Raw genomic sequence first — 22545 nt, forward strand, 5'->3', positions numbered from 1 at the left:
AGGATGAGATGGTTGGAGGGCATCACCGACTCAGTGGACATGGGTTTGGGTGGATTCTGGGAGTTGATGATGGACAGGGAGGCCTGGCGTGCTGCGATTCATGGAGTCGCAAAGAGTCGGACACAACTGAGCGACTGAACTGAACTGAACTGAACCGGATTGTATGTCAGCTCCTTTGCTTACCAAGCACATGACTTTAAGCAAATGATTTATGCTGTCTGAGTTTATCCTCTGCTCTGTCAAATGGGGCCAACATCAAGGGAACTAATGCCCGGGTGAGAACTAGGAGGCTGTAGCCCAGTGATTCTTGCCCTTGGCTGCAAAGTGGAATCACCTGGAGACCTTTAAAGTTCACCTCCCTCAATTCCACCCCCTGATGCCTGGGTCCCAGCCCGGGAAATAGTGATGTCATTGGCCTGGGTTGTATTCTGAACAGCAGGTGTTTTTAAAACTCCCAGGTGATTCCACTCTGCAGCCAGGGCTGAGACCCATGACTAGAGCCACTCCCACTCTCAAGGGATTGTTTGTGTCTGCGGCCAAAGAAGCAACAGTCAGCTCCTGCTCTCTGCTCCAAGCTGTCAGGAACTAGCCTGTAAGGATCAGGCCGGAATCAAACCTCTGTCTTAAACTTCAGAGTCAACTCAGTCAGCTAAGTTAGTTTGGAAAGCCATCAATTACCTGCTGTTTTACCCTCCGGTGTGGGTCCCCGGGCAGCGGGGCGTCAGCATCAGACGTGCTGGCAGGGCTGCTTTCCAGTGGAGCCTGCTGCTGCTGCTGTTTTTCTAGAAGCCAGAGCAGATCTTCAGCTCCCTGCTGCCTGTCAGTCACAGCTGCACAACTGAGGCCGAGGGACCAGACGCCTGGCTGCCCGCCACTGGAGCTGGGTAGCAGATTTGCTGAGGTGTCCTTGGGGCCAGGCCAGCCTTCCAACTCTCTGTGAGGGCTGGGGATGAATTTCTCTGAGCTGCCAAACGATGCTCGAAATGAACGTGATCCATCAGTGGAATGAAAGCCTTGGTCCAGTTGCTCTAGCATGACACAGCGGGCCAGCACCAGGTCCTGTCTTTCTCCTGCACCTGATAAATTGCAAGAGGTATGTGTTTCAGTGATTTCACCGAGGTCAGACACCACCAGTGATTATGGGGGAAAATGGTAGTGTGGAGAAGTTTCCAGAGAAAGACAAGCGAATGAAAAACTCCTATTTAAGGGGGACACTGGGTGGACACTAGATATATTTACTCCTTGATGACGTATCTGAGCGTTACAACAACCACAGAAATGAGATGTGGTTCTCTGTAGCTTACAGGTGAGAAAACTGCGCCTTAGAGGTGAAGTGTCCTTGCGAGGTCACACAGCTAGCCAGGGACCAAACTAGATCACGTGTTGGCTTGTCAGCCTGCATAGCACTTGGTCTTTGTTCATGGCTTCTCAGACTGGCAAGGAGACTTTTGGATCCAAGTAGCTAGTTTTTTTTGTTGCTTTGTTTGCTTCTCAGGATTATTGTCTGGGGGGCCCTGTCCTTGGTCCATTGGTGAAATATCAAAGGTTGCTTTCATCATGGTTCAACTTCCGTGGTGAATTAATTGAGGTAACGTCAGCTGCTAAAACAGAGAAACCCATTAATGTCAAGCCCTTAACAGTCGACCTTGGTTTCTGGCTCACACAAAGCCCAGCTGGCGGTGTGGGAATGGAGGTTCAGCTCCACGTGGTCATGCAGGGACCCAGATTCCGTCTACCTGCATCTCTGCCCTCCTAAGACCTTCGCTGTTGCTGCCTAGATCTTCTGTCTCTGGAAGGCAGGCAGGGGAGGAGAGCATGGGGGTTCCCAGAGGAGGTTCTGGGGCTCAGGTGAGGACAAGTAGACCACAATTCTGTCCAAATCTCGTTAGCCAGAGCTGTCACTTGTCAGTGCCTAACATTCTTGCCTGGAGAATTCCATGGACAGAGGAGCCTGGCAGGCTACAATCCATGGGATCGCAAAGAGTCAGACAGAACTGAGCAACTAACACACACACACACACACAAAGCAAGGGAATCTGGGAAATGGATCTCGCTGTGTGCCAGTGAAGACAGGAGAGGGAGTTAGTGAGCACATGGCAGACCTGGCCATAGCCCTACATGCCCCTGGGGTCTCTTCCTCCCTGAGTCCTCTCCCTGTTGACTCTCCACACCCTCTCCAGAACCCCATCTTGTGCTTCAAGTCTGCTTTTCTCTGGTTGACAAGGGCCTTCTACCAAGTTTCTACCCAGGAAGCAGAGATCAAGGCAGGAGCCCCAGGGGTTCCTGGCCATGGCTTTGCTAAGTCTTCAGGAGGCACTGGGGCCACAGTCCATGGGCTTCTCACCAGCTACTGGCCCGCCTTCTGCCCGCCTTCCAAGGAGGGAGCCAGTAATGGAGGTTGCCGACCCTTGGCTTAACTCTTCATTTGCCTAATGATGATGAATGTTGGCGTCTCTGAATCTGAAAGCCCTGGCTGGTTTTCCTGCAGGGTCTCCCCCTTGCCTTGTTTTCTTTTTCCTCAGCTCTGCTGGCTTCGGACCCCAGGGGGAAGATGAGTTTTGCAGTGATGGACGGTAGGGATTTTTCACACCTGCCAGTTCTGACATCCCGAGTCAGCAGGATCTGTGCTGCCAAGAAACATGATTTAGAGGCACTCCATTAAGACTAGAAATGTTCCCTTAGTGCGTTCATGATCCTCTGTGGTCAAGGACGTCTCTTGACAGAATTTCCTTTGGAACAAGCAAAGGCTCCATGTGGACTGAGAATTCTTTGGTTGTCTCCCCTCCCCCGGAGAAGCGCTCCCACAGGATGAGTGATCAGGACTCAAACCTTTGTGCCATCTCCTTGTCACTTTGCAGAACCACTGGGGCTCACCCGCACAAACTTGACTGAGGAAGCTCCTTCCAATGGCTTCTAGGAGACCTATTAATATTTGAGCTGAGAAGATCTTGGCCCAGAAAGTTTGGTGAGTTTACTGTACTTTGTCAAGATTGGGGAGAAACAGGGTCGTTGGTGAGGGGAGCCAGGCCCTGGCACCGGGTAGTGGGAACAAAGCCCAGAGGCTTTAAGCAGTCAGCTCCCCCTGCTCCTCCCTGAAATCAAGCCAGTGGGAACAGCAGCCACTCCTAGTCATACTCACCTGTTGTCTTAGGATGGGTTCCCTGAAAGCAAACTCTGGCCTGAGGCTTCATGGGACAGCACTGTATTTAAAGACCAGGAGAGGAGTGGGAAGTGGAGCTGGGGAGGGGCAGGAGCCCAGCGAGGGCAAGGCAGCTGGCAAAGCCCACGGGGGCACCTGACTCAAGCCTGCAATGATGCTCTGGAGTTTGTGTCTTTATTAAGGGACGAAAAGTGTTTACATCCTATACCCATCAGTATGTCACCAACCCACTGTCTCTGGGCAGCTCATGGTTGATGATCAGAGCAACCCACCACATGAGACACAGGTGCTGGTGGTTGGGTGGGAAAGCCCATCAGGCACCCTGTGCCAAAATGGGGAATGGCTCTGAGGAGATGACTGATGCCACTGACTTTGGGCCCATGTGGTGGCTGCTTTTCCCTTGTGGAACAGCCCTTAATAGCAGCTTTGTCCTAAGAGCACAGAGTGAGTTTGGCCCAGGTCATGGAGGTGCTTTGTGGTAGGTGTGGGGCCTCCCCAGCCCCTCTCTATATAGGACAGTGGTTGCCACTAGATAAATTGAATGCAGACCAGGGTGGTGGCCTGGCATGTGGTACTAGGCCATTAGAAATTTAGAAGCATTTTCAAAGGAAACTTCAATGTAAGTCACATTCCTTTCACTGTGGGAAAGGGACTGGAATATCAGATCTGACACTTCACAGTTTTAAGCTGAGCTGGCACTCTAAGGGTGGGAATCTGTGTGTGTGTATGTGTGTGCACATACGCATCAGTAATCCACGTTGATGATGTCCAAGCTGGCACTCATCTCCATTCAACCCCATCTGCAGAGCCACTGGCCTTTTGGATCCAAACCCTATAGTGCCCCTCCTCAGAACTCCCATAATGCCTTGCAAGCATTTCTGTCGTTGTGTGAACCACATCATTTTACAATGCTTTGTTTATGTGCCTGTGTTTTTTTAAATTGTGGCTGATTTACACTGTTGTGTTAATTTCTGCTCTATAAAGTGATTCAGTTATACACACACACACACACACACACATATATACATTTTAAAAAAAATATTCTTTTCCATTATGGTTTATCACAGGATAGTGAATATAGTTCCCTATGCATACAAGAAGACCTTGTTGTTTATCCATCCTCTGTATAATAGTTTGCATTTGCTGACCCCAAGTCCCCAGTCTATCCCTCCCCAACCTCCTCCTCCCTCTTGGGTGCCACAAGTCTTTTCTCTGTCTGTGATTCTGTTTGTGTTTCATAGGTAGGTAGGTTCATTTATGTCATATTTTAGATTCGACATATAAGTGATATCATATTTGTCTTTCTCTGTCTGACTTACCTTATGTGGCATGATCATCTCTAGTTCCATCCATGTCCCTTCAAATGGCCTTATTCTGTTCATTTTTGTGGTTGAGTAGTGTTCTGTTGTATATATATATATGTACTACATCTTCTCTGTTCATTCATCTGTTGGTGGACATTTAGGTTTTTTCCATGTCTTGGCTGTTGTGAATAGTGCTCCTAGGAACATATGGGTGTATGTATCTTTTTGAATTATAGTTTTGTCTAGGTATATACCCAGAAGTGGGACTGCTGGATTATATGGCAACTCTTATATGTTTGTCTTAATCAGGCTGAGCTTCTTGAGGGCAGAGCCCACGTCTTAAATTTATCCAAGCTGTAGCCCCCAACTCAATGTCTGGATGTAGGGTAGGTGCTGAGTGAACAAACTGTGAGAGAACTGAAGAGTTAACCAAGGAAAAAGCTAAGGTCATGAAGCTAGAACCCTGACTGAAAAGGAAACAAAAGGATTGTAGGAATTGGAATCAATAAATCCATGAGACAAGGATGTGGAACAATAGGAAGCCTCACCTACTGTTTGTTGGAGAATGGTTGAATTTAGACTTTAGTGTTACCAAGTAGACCTGCCCATGTGTACACTCTACAAAGCAGCAATTCTGTTCCACAGGGTATGCCCTAGAGAAACTCTTGCACACATATACTAGGAGGTGTGTGCAAGAATGCCTTGTGGAAGCATAATAGCTCCAGACTGGGGGGAAAAAAACAAACCCGTGTCTGTCCACAACAGGATGGATGTTGTGATAGTGTAGTACATATGATGGCATACTCTACAACAGTGAAAATGAGGGAACCACAACTATCTATACTAACATGGTTGAATCTCAAAAATTAGATGTTGCTGGGAAAAAGTAAGTTCCAGAGGGAGTCGTACAGAATGATTACATTTGCATGAAGTCCCACAAAGGGGAAATGAAAAAATTGTTTAAGAAAACTGTGCAGATGATAAAATAGAAAGCAAAGCAAGAAGGAGATTAATACACAATTAAGGGTAACTTACCTCTGGTGGGGGTGGAGACGGTAGTTCAATTATAGGTGGACATAGCGGGTGCAGGGGCTTCTGTTGGATGATAAAGTTGAGATTCTTAGGCCATGTGATGGTACCTTGGTACATTGCTATTCTGTGGACTCTACATATGTTTCATAATTCTTTTGTACATATACATTTTATTGATACTTTTATTTTTTAAAAAAGTAAATAAAAGAGAGTTATGAAGCATCTCTCCTCTCAAAAACTTCACACAAAAAGAAACTTCCAAATTGCGAAGGGCTCCGTGAAAAGCAAGGGATATTCTACAAGAGCTCTCAGCTGCTAAGAAGTCAAGCTGCTCATTTTAAGAGTTATTGGGAATTTCTCCCCTTTGAGAAGCTCAGTGTGGAAGCATGGGTGGGAGAGGAGATTGGGATAAAATAGTATTGTTTCCATGAACGCATTCACCTTACCTTTTGGTAAACCATGGCTTGGCAAATTATGGCTTGCAGGCCATATCCTGCTGGCCATCTGTTCTTATAAATAAAGCTGTATTGAAACACAGCCCTGCTCACTCATTTACACCTGGTTTGGGCTCCAAAATCACTGCAGATGGTGACTGCAGCCATGAAATTAAAAGATGCTTACTCCTTGGAAGGAAAGTTATGACCAACTTAGCATATTAAAAAGCAGAGACATCACTTTGCCAACAAAGATCCGTCTAGTCGAAGCTATATTTTTTCCATTAGTCATGTATGGATGTGAGAGTTGGAGTATAAAGAAAGCTGAGTGCCGAAAATTGATGCTTTGAACTGTGGTGTTAGAGAAGACTCTTGAGAGTCCCTTGGACTACAAGGAGATCCAACCAGTCCATGCTAAAGGAAATCAGTCCTGAATATTCATTGGAAGGACTGATGTTGAAGCTGAAATTCCAATACTTTGGCCACCTGATGTGAAGAGCTGACTCATTTGAAAAGACCTTGATGCTGGATGAGATGGGTGAGATGGTTGGAAGGCATCACCAACTCAATGGACATGAGTTTGAGTAAACTCCGGGAGTTGGTGATGGACAGGGAGGCCTGGCTTGCTGCAGTCCATGGGGTCACAAAGAGTCAGACACGACTGAGCGACTGAACTGAACTGATGGCTACTTTGACTCCATACTGAGAGTACTCAGTAGTTGCCACACAGACCATACCTGACCCACAAAGCTGAAAGTATTTACCGTTAGGCCATTTAGGAAGAAGTTTGCACACTTTGCTGGGCTTCCCTTGTGGCTCAGCTGGTAAAGAATCCGCCTGCAATGAGGGAGACCTGGGTTCCATCCCTGGGTTGGAAGATTCCCTGGAGAAGGGAACGGGCTACCCACTTCAGTATTCTGGCCTGGAGAATTCCATGGACAGTATAGTCCACGGGGTGGCAAAGAGTCGGACACGACTCAGCAACTTTCACTTGCACACCTTGCAGGCAGCGGGTCCAAGCGCAGTGTGTTGGGGTGCAAGCATTACAGTGGATAGGAATCACGGCGCGGGGCGGGGGGGGGGGGTGCGGGGCGGGGCCGGCGCTGCTGCAGTTCCGATAAGCTCCAGGTGGTGCTGATGAGCTGCTTCCGGGACACGCCTTCCTGGCTCTCGTTCATTCTGGAAACTTGTTGAGTGTCTGCAAGGTACAAGGCCCTGGAAACGTGGCACCTGAATTGAGGTAAGTTTTCTCTAACAGTGGAGGCAGAAACCCTCCAAAGTGACTTAATAATTCTGTATTAGCAGCCAGGGCAAAATGTAGCGTGGAGGAGGGAAGCATCTTCCTTATGTTGCTTCTTTGATGAGGTGGAATTTGAGTGGGGCTTGAAGGAGAAACCATGCACTTGAAAAACAGTTGAAGTGAAAGAAAAAGCAGGTGAGTCCATGGTCGTGGGGGGCAGAACTGTTACAGCATGTTCTGAGAATGTCGAGTTCGGTTGACATTGGGTGAGCCGCTGGAACCCCGCCCCCCACCCCCGAACCTCGTGGTAACTTCAGCAGGGTTCCTCACCTTCCCTCCACCAAGCCTTTCCTGAGAGCTACCACAGGAGGCTGGCTTCCTGTAGTTTGCCCTCTCTCGGATGACAGAGACACTAATGAGCCCTGAAAGGTGCAAAGTCCCTGATGAAGAAGGACAAGCTAGAGGGCCCAGGCCCGAGGCTGCAGTGGGGAAGTGGGGGCCTTCAGCTATGCCCCAGAAGCAAGGGTGAGGGGCTGCCTGAGGGCTGCCTCCACGCCCCAGAGAGGCAGTGCAGTCCACTTGTCCAGTTCTCCTCAGCTCTGGTGGCCTCCTGCTGTGTCAGGATACAGTCACAGAATGTTAACGTTAGGAAGTAACATGGAAGATCATTTGGCTCACCCTTCTCCTGATGCACATGATAGAATTCAACACTTGCACAGAGGGTGTGCCAGAAGATATTATTTGATCCTCATTGAGTCTGCTAGGGCCCCGCTTGATTGTTGGTGGGCAAAAAGTAAATGAAATGTCCATTCTGGTTTTAGCACCATCAGTTGTGATAATATAAATGGGCCTTGAAGGAGATGTTCAGACTTTGATTTGATGAAAACTGTCTCTCAGGGCACTTTCCCACCTCCAGGAGAAGAAAGACTTAGGCAGGTTCCTCAGCCTCTTCTGGACATGACATAGATGTCTTTTTTGCTGGTGCAACTTGGGTTTGGACCATTCTTTGGGTGTAGTCAAGGCCTGTGGCCCTTTCAGGATGACCAGGCATCCCTGAAGTACCTGCAGAGGCCTCTGTTCAGCCCCATGCAAGGTGAATTTATCCTGCCAAGGTGGGCTTGTGGTGGGCCCTCTGGCTCTAAACCTAGGTGCCGTACCCTTCAGGGACTGAAGGCAGCTTGGGAAGACCAGAGACCCCTCTTCTCAATGCCATTACCTCCCAGTTGACTTTGAGGTGACTGAGGTTTGGGAATTCCCCAGTGGTTAAGACTCCACACTTTCATTGCCAAGGGTGTGGGTTCCATCCTTGGTTGTATTAGCCGTGCAGTGTGGCCAGAAAAAAAAAGTGACTGAGGTTTGTCTTAGTTTGGAAAGGTGTGCTCAGGAGTCACTCCTATGACCGTTTCCTCACCTCAGAGTCTCCTACTTTTCACAAATTCTTGGTCTGGGAAAGGGGTGGGCTTTTGTCTCCCATCTGTCATATTTCCTTCTTCCTATCTTCAGTTATGCCTTCATGGGAGACAAAGGTCTCCCTTTTTCCACCAAGAAAATACCCAGGAGTGGAGTCATTGAAGTTCATTTGCTGAGTGACTCAAGAGGAGACAAAGGATTCTGGAAAATCCTTTCTGAAGATCATCTCTTGGCATGCAAGCCCCTTGCCTGCTGCATATTTCAAATTTGATGCCAAAAGCCAAATACTACTTTCGTCTTTGTTGCCACATTCACTCTATAGGGAAATCTTGATCTCTTACCTGGCTTCACCCCATCTCCTGGGAGACAGGCCTTGGACTGACCAGGGCGAGGTCATGTCTTTGAGAAGGTACAGGAAAAATGTACCCTAAAATTGTGCAAAACAAATGTCCTGGTGGTCTATGCATGAGGAAGCTGAAGATCACCAAGTTTGACTGCTTTGCCCAAGGTTATTGGTAGGACCCCTGTTTCCCAGCCACTGGGAGTTTTGGTTGATAACTCATAGCTGCTCTTGTCTCTGCAAGCTCTGCCCCTCCCTTACTTAAATCTTTACCCCAAACCCCCACAACCTCGATCAGTCATGGACTGGCATGGGGGTAGAAAAACCTTGTGGAAATTTGACCTACTTGGTGGTGCTATTTATGATCCAGAGCTCCTCATGGGATCAGGCTGAAGCTGGTCTCCAGTAGAAACCACATCCTTAGTTAGCTTCCCTCCTCTCCTGCTCCTTCCCATCAAAATCACTTGCACAAAAATCCTCCACTCAGGTTCTACTTCTGGGGAACATGACCTAAGACCAATTTTCTCTTGCTGCCTTAAAAATGACCACAAACTTGGTGACTTGAACAAGACAATTTTGGTATCTTACAGTTCTATAGGTCAGAAGTCTGACATAAGTCTCCTGGGCTAAAATCAAGGTGTTGGCAGGGCTGCATTCTTTTCTGAAAGCTCTAGGAAGAAATCAATTTCCTCATTTTTTTTTTTTTTAATTTTTAGCTTCTAGAGGCTACAGCATTCCTTGGCTTTTGGACCTCTTCTATCACTTTCAGCATCACATCTCTCTAATCATTCTTCCATCCTCACATATCTCTCTCTCCACAATTGGAAAAGATTTTCTACTTTTAAGGACTCATGTGATGCTATTGGGCTCACTTGGGTAACCCAGGATAATCTCCCCATCTCAAAGTCCCTTGGGTAACCTTAATCACATCTTCCAAGTTCCTTTTGCCGTAATATAACATATTCATGGGTTCCAGGGATTAGTACATAGACATCTGTTGTGTGTTGAATTATGTCTCCCCCAAAGATGTGGAAGTCCTCACCCTACCTGTGAATGTGATCTTACTTGGAGATGATCAAATTAGGATAAGGTCGTTATGGTGAGTGCTATTCTTTTATGACTGGGTCCTTACAAAAAGGGGAAATTTGGACACAGACACATGCACACACACAGGGAGAACAACCATATGAACCCAAAATAGGAAATCACAGTAATGCATCTACCAGCCAAGAAACATCAAAGATTGCAAGAAAATATTTTCTCCCGTTCAGTAGGTTGTCTTTTCATCTCGTTGATGGTTTCCTTTGCTATGCAAAAGGTTATAAGTTTAATTTGGCCCCAATTGTTTGTTTCTGCTGTTATTTCCTTTGCTTTAGGAAATGGATCAAAAAAAATATTGCTGCTATTTATGTCAGAGTGTTCAGCCTGTATTTTTCTCTAGGAGTTTGTAGTATCCCGTCTAACATTTAGATTGTAAGTCCATTTTTAGTTTATTTTTGTATATGGTATTAGAAAATGTTCTGATTTCACTCTTCTACATGAAGCTGTCCACTTTTCCCAGCACGGCTTATTGAAGAGACTGTCTTTTCTCCATTATATATTCTTGCCTCCTTTGTTGTAGATTAACTGACCACAGTGCATGGATTTATTTCTAGGTGCTATATTTCTGTTTTTCTGATGATTGTAACTTTGTAGTATTGTTTGAAAAGTCAGGGACAGGGACTGTAATTTCTTCTTTCTCAAGATTGTTTTGGTTGTTTGGGATCTTTTGTATTTCCATACATATTTTAAAATTATTTGTTATAGTCTATGAAAAATGTTATTGATAGTTTGATAGGGATTGCATTGACTCTGTAGATTGCCTTGAGTAGTATAGTTGTTTTGACAATACTGATTCTTTCAAGAACATGGTATATCTTTCCATCTGTATGTGTCATCTTCAATTTCTTTCATCTGTGTCTTAGTTTTCTGAGTATAGCTCCTTTGCCTCCTTTGGTAGGCTTATTCCTAGGTATTTGATTCTTTTTCATGCAATGGTAAATGGAATTACTTCTTTAATTTCTCTTTTGCTAGTTCATTGTCTGTGTATACAAATGCAATGTATTTCTGTATATTAATTTTATATCCTGCAACTCTACCAAATTCATTGATGATCTCTAGTAGTTTTCTGGTAGCGTCTTTAGGATTTTCTATGTATAGTATCATGTCATCCACAGTGACAATTTTACTTCATAGGATTCCTTTTATTTTTGGTTAAAAATTTTTTTTTAGTTGAAGTATAGTTGATTTACAATGTGTTAATTTCCACTGCATAGCAAAGTGACTTAGTTATACACATATATGCATTCTTTTTTATATTCTTTTCCACTATGATTTATCCCAGGATATTGGATATAACTCCCTATGATATACAGTAGGACCTTGTTGTTTATTCATTCTATATGTAATAGTTTGCATCTACTACCCGCGAACTCCTATTCCATTCCTCCAGCTCCCCTTCGGCAACAAGAAATGTGTTCTCTATGTCTGTGAGTATGTTTCTGGTTCTTAGATAGGTTCGTTTGTGCCATATTTTAGATTCCATATGTAAGTGATACCATGTGGTATTTATCTTTCTCACTTAACGTGATAATCTCTAGTTGCATCCATGACGTTATTTTGTTCTTTTTTATGTCTGAGTAGTATTCCATTGTGTGGAATACTATACACTATATCTTCTTTGTCCATTTGTCTGTCAGTGCATATTTAGCTTGCTTCCATGTCTTGGCAATTGTGAATAGTGCTGCTATGCACATTGGGGTGCATGTATCTTTTTGAATTATGGTTTTGTCTGGATGTGTGCCCAGGAGTGGGAGTGCTGGATCATATAGGAATTCTATTTTTAGCTTTTTGAGAAATCTCCAAACTGCTTCCATAGTAGCTACACTAAATTACATTCCCACCAATAGTGTAGGAGGGTTTCTCTTTTTCCACACCCTCTCCAGCATTTGTTTTATATACATACACACACATACACAATGAAATATTGGAGGAGGAAATAACCCATTCCAGTATTGCCTGGAGAATCCCATGGACAAAGGAGCCTGGTGGGCTACAGTCCATGGGGTCGCAAAGAGTCGGACATGACTGAAGCGACATAGCTCAATGAAATATTAATCAATCATAGCAGAGATGGAAATGTTGCCATCTGCAGCAACATACGTGGACTGGGAAGGCATTATGCCAAGTGCAATAAGTTAGAGAAGGACAAAGACTATATGCTGTCACTTACATGTGGAATCTAAAAAATACAATGAGCTGGTGAATATAACAAAAGAGAAACAGACTCACAGATTTAAATAACAAACTAGTGGTTATCAGTGGGGAGAGTAGGGGAGGAGCATTATGGAGGTGGGGGAGTCATGGGTATAAACTATTGGGTGTGTGGGAATGTAGCCAATATTTTGTTACAACTGTAAATGGAAAGTAACCTTTAAAATTGTATAATTTTTTTTTATTAAAAAAGAAAAAGATTGGCAGAATGCCATAGAGGCTAAGAGAGAGTCCTGTAACAGTTTCTTCCTCACAGTGCTAGCAACCTAATACATTTTGGGGTTGCTAATACTCTACCTGTGCTACCAGGCCCACGAATTTGGTAAACAACTAGAGGCCATCCTAGAATCAAGTGGTGTCCTATTTACAGCTCACAAGACTCTGAAAGGATATCAGGAGTAGGGGAGATGTTGCCATAAACCTTGGCCAAGAATGTGTCTGCTGTCAGAGTCTGGTCTGAGTTCCACAAGCCTAATCCTCCTGAGTGAAGAAGGAACTGAGATTTGGGACTCCATTATGGGGTTAGCATCCAAGCTGTCAGGGTGGGGTGGGGTAGGAGAATGAAAGGTGGGAGTGGGGATTGTTATTTGAGACAAATCATTCATAGCATAGTTAAATGCTTACCCCCAAATAGATGAAGGCTGTGGCTTGTGTTTGGAGTAAATAAATGAGGCATCTGTTAATAAGTGGAAGAAATAAAGGACAATTTTTAAAGATAATTTAGTATTCTGAAATGCACTCATGGCCTCACTCTGCACAAGAACACACTTAAACCTCTTGGGCTTTGACCATGTAACCATGTCCATTTGTGGGCTAAGTAGCTTTCCTGCTCCAGCTGATCTTTTGTTCCTTTCATCTCCTGGTTTGAACTGCTCCACTCTGTCCAAACAAAAATGTAAAAAAGAAGAAAAACAAAAAGCAGAACTGAGTTATTTTACTTTTTTTGCTTATGGTAGTATGAATGTGTTGAGGCTGAATGAAAACTCCCGTCTGGGGCAAGTGGTAAATGATGAATGGGAGCAGCTGTGCTAGACTGACATCTTCTGGATGGGGCTTGGTTGCCAAGACCATTCAGAAGTCCCTGTTGGTCCTTAGCCACCTTGTCCTCAACTGTGTTATGCTGTAGGCATAAAGAGGCTTTTTAAGTCATTGGATAATCCTGGTAGGTTATTTCCATAAGGTTTAGTTCGCACTTGGCCCCAGTGTTCAGTTTTTCCTTGACTTGATTGCATATCCCAAATTCAACCATGCAGATGTCACTAAAATACATCACATTATGAAATGAAAAACAGACCAAGATTTGAGTCTTAGTTCCATTATTTATTAGCAATGTGATCTTTGGTAGGACTATATTTTCAAAAGATGGGATGGCTGCAACAGTATCTTCCAGCCCACATTCTCTTCCAAAACCTTGCCCTCCCCATCAGAAGATCAGAAGGTAGAGTCTAATTCCCCTCCACTTTGATCTGGGTGGACTTGTGACTATTTCCACAAATAGAATGTGGTATAAGTGATACTGCATGACTTCTGAGGTTAGATTATAGAAAGATAATGTAATTTCTGCCTAGTTCTTTTGAGACACTCATGCTTATAAGCCAGCCACCATGCTGTGAGGAAGCCCAAGCAGCCTATGGAGTGATGGCCCAAGTGGAAAGGAGTTAAGGCCCCTGACCACAGTCCTGACTGAGTTCCTAATCAATGGCTGACAACCACTTACTAACCCTGTGAATGAGCCATCTTGAAAGTGGATCTTCCATCTCCCAGTTGAACTGACCCAGCTAATCCCACTGAGAACAGAGGCGCTCCATCCCTACTGATGCCTTCTTGATTCCTTCTTCCTTCCCTACTGATTCCATCCCTACTGATTCCTCCTTGAAGATGGTTTGAGGTCAAAAGGTAATTATTATTTTTTTAAGCCACTAAATTTTGGTATGGCTTGATGTACAGTGATAAATAACTGCAACATTTGGGAACCAAAAAAACCTACATTTCAGAATATATTCTATACATACACAATCATTGGTATATAAGTAGATCTATAAAGATTTATTTGTATCTAGGCTATAGGGGAAAAAAATCCTGGAAGCCAGAACACCAGTCAACAGAAAAATGGTTGCATGAATTGTGTATCCTGTTGAGAGTGTGTAGGCTGTGCAGTTCTTACAGAGAATTAATTAGATCTCTATTAATTGCCTTAGAAGGATGTTTGTGATTTATTGTTTTTTTTAATTGTATTAAACTATAGTTGATTTACAATGTTGTGTTAGTTTCAGGTGTACAGCAGTTATATGTGTACATATATCCACTCTTTTTAGTCTTTTCCCATATAGGTCATTACAAAATGTTGAGTAGAGTTCCTGTGCTCTACAGTAGGTTCTTATGAGTTATCTACTTTATATATAGTGGTGTGTATATGTCAATCCCAGTCTCCCAATTTATCCATCCCCACTCAACTGCTGGTAACCATAAGTTTGTTTTCTACATCTGTGACTATATTTCTGTTTTATAAATAAGTACCTTTTTTTTTAAGATTCCACATATAAGTGATATCATGATATTTGTTTTTCTCTATCTGACTTCACTCAGTATGATAATCTCTAGGTTCATCCGTGTTGCTGCAAATAACATTATTTAGTTTTTTTATGGCTGAGTAATATTCCATGGTAGAAAGTGAAGAAGAACTAAAGAGCCTCTTGATGAAAGTGAAAGAGGAGAGTGAAAAAGTTGGCTTAAAGCTCAACATTCAGAAAACGAAGATCATGGCATCTGGTCCCATCACTTCATGGCAAATAGATGGGGAAACAGTGGAAACAGTGTCAAACTTTATTTTTCTGGGCTCCAAAATCACTGCAGATGGTGAGTGCAGCCATGAAATTAAAAGATGCTTACTCCTTGGAAGGAAAGTTATGACCAACCTAGACAAATTATTAAAAAGCAGAGACATTACTTTGTGAACAAAGGTCCGTCTAGTCAAGGCTATGGTTTTTCCAGTGGTCATGTATGGATGTGAGAGTTGGACTATAAAGATGGCTGAGCACCAAAGAATTGATGCTTTTGAAGTGTGGTGTTGGAGAAGACTCTTGAGAGTCCCTTGGACTGCAAGGAGATCCAACCAGTCCATCCTAAAGGAGATCAGTCCTGGGTGTTCCTTTGAAGGACTGATGTTGAAGCTGAAACTCCAATACTTTGGCCACCTGATGCGAAGAACTGACTCATTTGAAAAGACCCTGATGCTGGGAAAGATTGAAGGCAGGAGGAGAAGGGGACGACAGAGGATAAGATGGTTGGAGGGCATCACCGACTCAATGGACATGGGTTTGGGTGGACTCTGGGAGTTGGTGATGGACAGGGAGGCCTGGCATGCTGGGGTTCATGGGGTTTCAGAGAGTCAGACACGACTGAGCAACTGAACTGAACTGAATATTCCATAGTATTTATCTAGCACATCTTCTTCATTTGCTCTGTCAGTGGACATTTAGGTTGCTTCCATGTGTTAGCTATTGTAAATAATGCTCCAGTGAACATTGGGGTCCATGTATCTTTTTGAATTACAGTTTCCTTTGGATATACGCCCAGGAGTGGTGTTGCTGGATCATATGATGGTTCTGTTTTTAGTTTTTTTGGAAACTCCATAATATTCTCCATAATGGTCATACTGATTTACATTCCCACCAACAGGATAGGAAGATTCCCTTTTCTTCACACCCTCTCCAGCATTTATTGTTTGTATATTTTTTTATGATGGCCATTCTGACCAGTGTGAGGTGATATCTCTTTGTACTTTTGATTTACATTTCTCTAAGTAATTAATTATATCAAGCATCTTTTCATATGCTTTCTGACCATCCATAAAGAATCTTCCTGCAGTGCAGGAGACCCAGGTTCCATCCTGGGTCGGGAAGATCCCCTGGAGAAGGTAATGATTATCCACTCCACCTCTCTTGCCTGGAGAATTCCATGAACAGAGGAGCCTGGCAGGCTACAGTCCATGGGTCACAGGGTTGGACACATCTGAGGACATGTCTTCTTTGGAAAAATGTCTCTTTAGGTCCTCTACCCATTTTTTGATTGGGTTGTTTGTTTTTTAATATTGAGCTGCATGAGCTATTTGTATGTTTTGAAGATTAATCCTTTGTCAGCTGTATCATTTGCGAATGTTTTCTCTCATTCTGTATGTTGTCTTTTCATTTTATTTATGATTTCTTTTGTTATGTAAAATCTTTTAAGTTTAGTTAGGTCCCATTTGTTTATTTTAAAATTTTTTCATTATTCTAGGAGTTGGAGCACAAAAGATTTTGCTATGATTTATGTCAAAGAGTGGTCTGTGTTTTTTTCTAAGAGTTTTATAACATCCAGCCTTACATTTAGGTCTTTAACCTATTTTGAGTATTTTTTTTTTTTGTATATGGTGTTAATGTTCTGATTTATTCTTTTGCATGTAGCTGTTCAGTTTTTCCAGCACCACTTATTGAAGAGACTGTCTTTTCTCTGTGTATATACTTGCCTCCTTTGTTGTATATTAGTTGACCACAGGTGTGTGGTTGTATCTCTGGGCTTTCTAACCTGTTCCATTGATCTATGTTTCTGTCTTTGTGCCAGTACCATATGATTTTGATTACTGCAGCTTTGTAGTATAGTCTTAAGTCATGGAGCCTGACTCTTCCAACTCCATTTTTCTTTCTCAAGATTGCTTTGTGCTGTATTGTGAAGAGAAGCCATTTGCAGATTAATTTATCATACAATTGAAGTTTTTTAAAAGTTAGTAAAAACAGTTAATGCCCTCTATACATGGTCCATATGTTTATAGGAGTGGAGAAAGATACATATCATGTTGATAACATTGATTACTTCAGCACAGTGGGATGGGGCAGCTGGGGACCATGGTCATGATGGGTGATACTGAGGAGAAGAGGGTCTTAGGGTAAAAATACTTATACTACATCTTTGGATTACAGTGAACTCATATTGTCTTTGAGATAAAAGTAATGCAATAAAGGGAAAAAAGCCTACTATTACATTTAAGAAAGGAAGGAAGGGCATGGAACTTGAACTCTAACAGATCTAGTGTTGAATCCTGGATCTGCCGCCTACTAAGTAACCTAGAGCCATCCAGCTGACCTCCCTGGGCTTCTGTTTCCTAGGCTATAAAGGAAGAATAACACCTACCTTACAGAGTGACTGTGAGGATGAAATGAGAACATCATTTTCTGTGAGTAATCCCAGTGGAAGCCCAGCTCTACATCTCTAATCTTGGCTGACATCCCACTTGAAGAAACACAATCTGGAAGGCACAAAAGAAATGAATACTTCAGGCTTTTGTTCTGTCTTTCTCCAGGATATGTCAAAAGGGAATTGGGGGCAAGTGAAATTTTACAAAACTTCATCAAAATCCTCTATCCTATCACTTCCCCTCTGAAACCTCCACATAGATGATGGTGACCGTGGTGATTCATTGACCCTTGCTGATGTGCTGGGAACAAGTGTTTTACATGCATCACCACATCCTAATTGTTACCCATGTAGTCCGGCTGCAGAACCATTCTTAACCATATTGTCTCTCAGTAACACACCAAAATTCACTCTTTCTCTACCTTTCATGTCCTTGTTACTGCTCTGTTTCCCCCTCACTCTTCTCTTACTCATAATTTTTCTTTGTGTCAAAATATGCTGCTGTCATTCCAGGCTAGAGGTGACCCCAGATGTCTCTTTATGTCTGTGGACCACATGGGGCTGCTCTAGTGTGCCGAGCTGTTCTGGAGACATTCTTGGTCCTTCCAGGCTCTCCTCAGGTAAAGCATAAGGAGTCTCAGCATGGCCCTTCTCTTACCATGTCCCACTTCTGTGAGAGATGATTGTGGGTCTGGTGAACAAAATTTGACTTCTCAGACTGCAGTAAAGCTGCAGAAAATGACCACAAATTTTTCTCTTCCCTGTGTCCCCACTCCTGCAACATTTGTAGAACTTGTCTGATCATGTGACTTAGTTGGGGCCAGAAGATGATAGCAATCATGACATAAGAAGACACTTCAAAAGTGTCTGCACAATGGGACTTGCTTCCATCATATAACCAGAGACCAGGGTGGGGAGCGGAGAAGGCAATGGCACCCCACTCTAGTACTCTTGCCTGGAAAATCCCATGGACAGAGGAGCCAGGTGGGCTGTAGTCCATGGGGTCGCTAAGAGTCAGACACGACTGAGTGACTTCACTTTGACTTTTCACTTTCATGCATTGGAGAAGGAAATGGCAACCCACTCCAGTGTTCTTGCCTGGAGAATCCCAGGGACAGGGGAGCCTGGTGGGCTGCCGTCTATGGGGTCACACAGAGTCGGACATGACTGAAGCGACTTAGCAGCAGCAGCAGGTTGGGGAGAATCAAGGTACCCAAACTGACAGTTGGCCAGCCCCAGCTGATCTGGCAGCTGGCTGCACCAGCCAGCCCAGTTCTCTGCCCTGCTGAATCTTCTGCAAGTTGCCTTCCTGAAGAATCGTTATTGATCCACAGTCAGCTTTGTGTGAAGCATCCAGGGCATAATATGTGTGTGTGTATGCTCATTCGCCAAATCGTGCCCGACTCTTTGCGATCCCATGGGAGCCCATCAGGCTCCTCTGTCCATGGGATTTCCCAAGGAAGAATACTGGAGTGGGTTGCCATTTCCTTCTCCAGGGGATCTTCCCAACCCAGGGATCGAACCCATGTATCCAGCACTGGCAGGCAAATTCTTTACCAGTGAGCCACCAGGGAAGCCCCAATAGGTGCTCATAATAGGTGCTCAATAAATACAACTTTATTCCTTCTCTTTCCCCTGTAATCACTCTTTCTCTTAACCTGATGAAAGCAGGGCCATTTGTGTAAAGCTACAAATTAAACCAGCTCAGGTGGACTCGTGACTTTCTGTTCCTGGTGGATGTCATCTGGGCCAGCACAGGTCATGCTTCAATTGACTGGCTCTTGTCATCTGTGCCAGAGCATATTTTCCCCAAATGGCCATAATAGTTCCAGTCCCACATGTTTTCCCAGAACCTTCTCAGTCCCTCATCCAAAGGTGGAGTCTGTGTTGCTTCGCCTTGAACATCCAGTGGACCTGTCTGACAGCCTCAACTAGTAGACTACAATATTAGTTGTGACTAGCCTGTGACTTCCAAAGCTGGGTCATATAAAAGGCAACACAGCATCTGCCTGGCACATGTGTGCTTTCTCAGGTTCTCTCTCTCTCCCCCCTGCCTCCTCTGCCCTCTTCCCGTTTCCAGGCACTGTTGGCATTCTGAGCTACCATATAAGAAATCTGGGTACCCTGTGGCCATCATATTGGAGAAGCCACAGGGAGAGACTGCATAGAGATAGAGATGCCTGAGGATTCCCAGCTGCTCAGGTCCTCCCAGCCCAGGCACTAAACATTTGACTGAGTAAGTCTATAAGATGACCTAAATCACAGTCGCTGTCTAAGTACAACCTCACGACTAGCTTTCTGACCACCTCTTTTGAAGAGGCAACTTTTCCACAGCCATGCCATGTCTGGCATAGTCATCATGCAGTGTGCTGTTGATGTGGTTGTCCTTACCTACGCTATCCACAGTTGAGAACTCAAGGCTGGTGCTGGCCAAGTGGATAGTGAGAGTGAGAACCAGGCATGAGATGACAACATGTAGTCAGAATTCATAGGGAAAATTAGGAAGGGAATACTGGATTAGGGAAAAACCTGAAATGTGATTTTCTGGGGGGTAACTTTTAAATGAAATGCAATTCTCCACCTTTCAAATAGTCACAGCAGCAAAGACATGTAGCCCAGTGATTGGCATCCTAAAGTCCCCTAGTGTGTACCAGAGCCTATTCTAAGCACGTTCTGTGTGTGAGATAATTTAAATAATAATCACAACACCACCATTTGGGAAATACTGCTATTACCTTATTTTTAAAAACTTGCCAAAGATCACTTAAGTAATAAATTGCAGAGTTAGAATTTGGACCCAGCAGACTGGCTCCAGAGTCCATGATTTTAATCACCAAACTCTACTGTTTATCAATAATTGTCAAACATATGTTTCCAAATTAATGTCTAAGAAAACTAAGATTTTAAGGAAATGATTTTTAAGCAAACATTTATCTTGGGAGACAATAATGGGGATACTGGTTTAAAATGTTCAAAATGATTTCTGAATAGAAAAAATTTAATTCTGTTCACCAAATTGTGAATATAAGAATTATGAACAAATACTCCATTCTGTTAATATATACAACCAGATGTTGGATTTATGTTTCATCCACTTTTAAGTATAGGGAAAACCTCATGCACCTATTAATAATTAACAATAAAAACTGGTATAAAATGCAAGTAAATTTAGTACTTATTAAAAACGTCTGAATAAAATTTGTGGGATAAGCATATGGAGAGTAAAAGCAATACCAATGACCTAAACCTTATTAGACATACGGCTCAAATAACAAACTTTGGTTTCAAGCCAGCATATGTGCTGTAAGGATGCTTTCCCTCCAAAATAGTTCCAGAATCTGACTCCTTCCCCTGACCGCCACTGATAATTACCTAGTCTAAGCCAGCATCTTTGCTCACCTGGAATTTGCAGTAGCCTTCCACTCTTGACACCTTATGAGCCATCCTCCACACCCACACTGTGGCCGGGGTGACCTTTCAAAGATGGGACTCAGATGGCATCTGTCTTCTGTTAAAACCCTCCCATGGCTTTTTGCTGCTCTTTGCCGACTTCTTTGACTCCCCCTGGCCCTGTTTTCATTCTCTCTCCAGACTTCAGGCACACTGGCCTTGGTTCCCTTTCTTGAAAACACACCTTTGAGGCTGTGCTGGCAGCTTCCTCTGCCCTCAGTTCTTTTTTTTTTTTTTTTAATTTTTGTACATTAAAAAAATAGAAGTATAGTTGATTGATAACGTAGTGATAATTACTACTGTGCAGCACAGTTATTCAGTTATACATTGTTATTGTTGCTCAGTCACTAAGTTGTGTCCAACTCTTTGTGACCAAATGGACTGCAGCACTCCAGACTTCCCTGTCCTTCACTATCTCCCTGAGGTTGCTCAAACTCATGTCCATGGAGTTGATGATGCCCTCCAACCATCTCATCCTTTGTCACCCCCTTCTCCTCCTTCCCTCAGTCTTTCCCAGCATCAAGGTCTTTTCCAGTAAGTCGGCTCTTTGCATCAGCTGGCCAAGCTATTGGAGCTTCAGCATCAGTCTTTCCAATGAATATTCAGGGTTGATTTCCTTTAGGGTTGACTGGTTTGAGCTCCTTGCTGTCCAAGGGACTCTCAAAAGTCTTCTCCAGCACAATTCCAAAGCATCAATTCTTCGGCACTCAGCCTTCTTTATGGTCCAACTCACATCTGTACATGACTACTGGAGAAACCATAGCTTTGACTACACAGACTTTGTCAGGAAAGTGACATCTCTGCTTTTTAATATGCGACCTAGGTTTGTCATAGCTTTTCTTCCAAGGAGCAAGCACCTTTTAATTTCATGGCTGCAGTCACCATCCATGATTTTGGAATCCCAGAAAATAATGTCTGTGATTTTGGAATCCCAGAAAATAATGTCTGTCACTGTTTCCACTTTTTCCCCATCTATTTGCCATGAAGTGATGGGACCAGATAATGTATTCTTAGTTTTTTGAATGTTGAGTTTTAAGCCAAAGCCAGCTATTTCACTCTCCTCTTTCACCTTCATCAAGAGGCTTTTTAGTTCCTCTTTGCTTTCTGCCATTAGAGTGGTATCATCTGCATATCTGGGATTGTTGGTATTTCTCCCGGCCGTCTTGATTCCAGCTTGTCATTTATCCAATCCAGCATTTCACACAATGTACTCTGCATAGAAGTTAAATAAGCAGGGTGACAATATACAGCCTCGATGTACTCTTTCCCAACTTGGAACCAGTCTGTTGTTCCATGTCCAGTTCTAACTGTTGCTTCTTGACCTGCATACAGATTTCTCAGGAAACGGGTAAGGTAGTCTGGTATTCCCATCTCTAAGAATTTTCCACAGTTTTTTATGATCCACACAGTCAAAGGCTTTAGTATAGTCAATGAAGCAGTAGATGTTTTTCTGGAATTCCTTTGCTTTTTCTATGATCCAACAGATGTTAACAATTTGATCTTAGGTTCTTCTGCCTTTTCTAAATTCAGCTTGTACCTCTGGAAGTGTGTGTGTGTATATATATATATATATATATATATATATATATATATATATATGTATGTATATATGTATGTGTGTGTATATGTGTGTATGTATATATATATAATTTTTTCTTTTCCATTATGATTTATCACAAGATTTTTTAAAAATT

General features: G+C 43.4%; 1 protein-coding gene across 10 annotated transcripts in view; it reads left to right on the forward strand.

Annotated features, from left to right (window-relative positions):
• Positions 1–502: 502 nt before the first annotated feature.
• Positions 503–22545, forward strand: part of NHS (NHS actin remodeling regulator) — a 502026-nt gene continuing 479983 nt past the window's right edge. For 6 of the 10 annotated variants that reach the window (XM_086386791.1, XM_086386801.1, XM_086386794.1 and 3 more), the window contains exons 1-2: positions 503–1093; positions 2859–2965. The gene's annotated coding sequence lies outside the window, so the exon portion shown is untranslated. Of the gene's footprint in view, positions 1094–2858; positions 2966–17373; positions 18022–22545 lie in introns of all 10 variants that reach the window. The other 4 variants (XM_086386804.1, XM_086386800.1, XM_086386806.1 and 1 more) reach the window with 2 other exon arrangements.

The sequence above is a fragment of the Bos grunniens genome, chromosome X, assembly GCF_055505025.1.
Source record: "Bos grunniens cultivar Pamir isolate PY7600 chromosome X, Bosgru_T2T1.0, whole genome shotgun sequence".
NCBI lineage: Eukaryota > Metazoa > Chordata > Mammalia > Artiodactyla > Bovidae > Bos > Bos grunniens.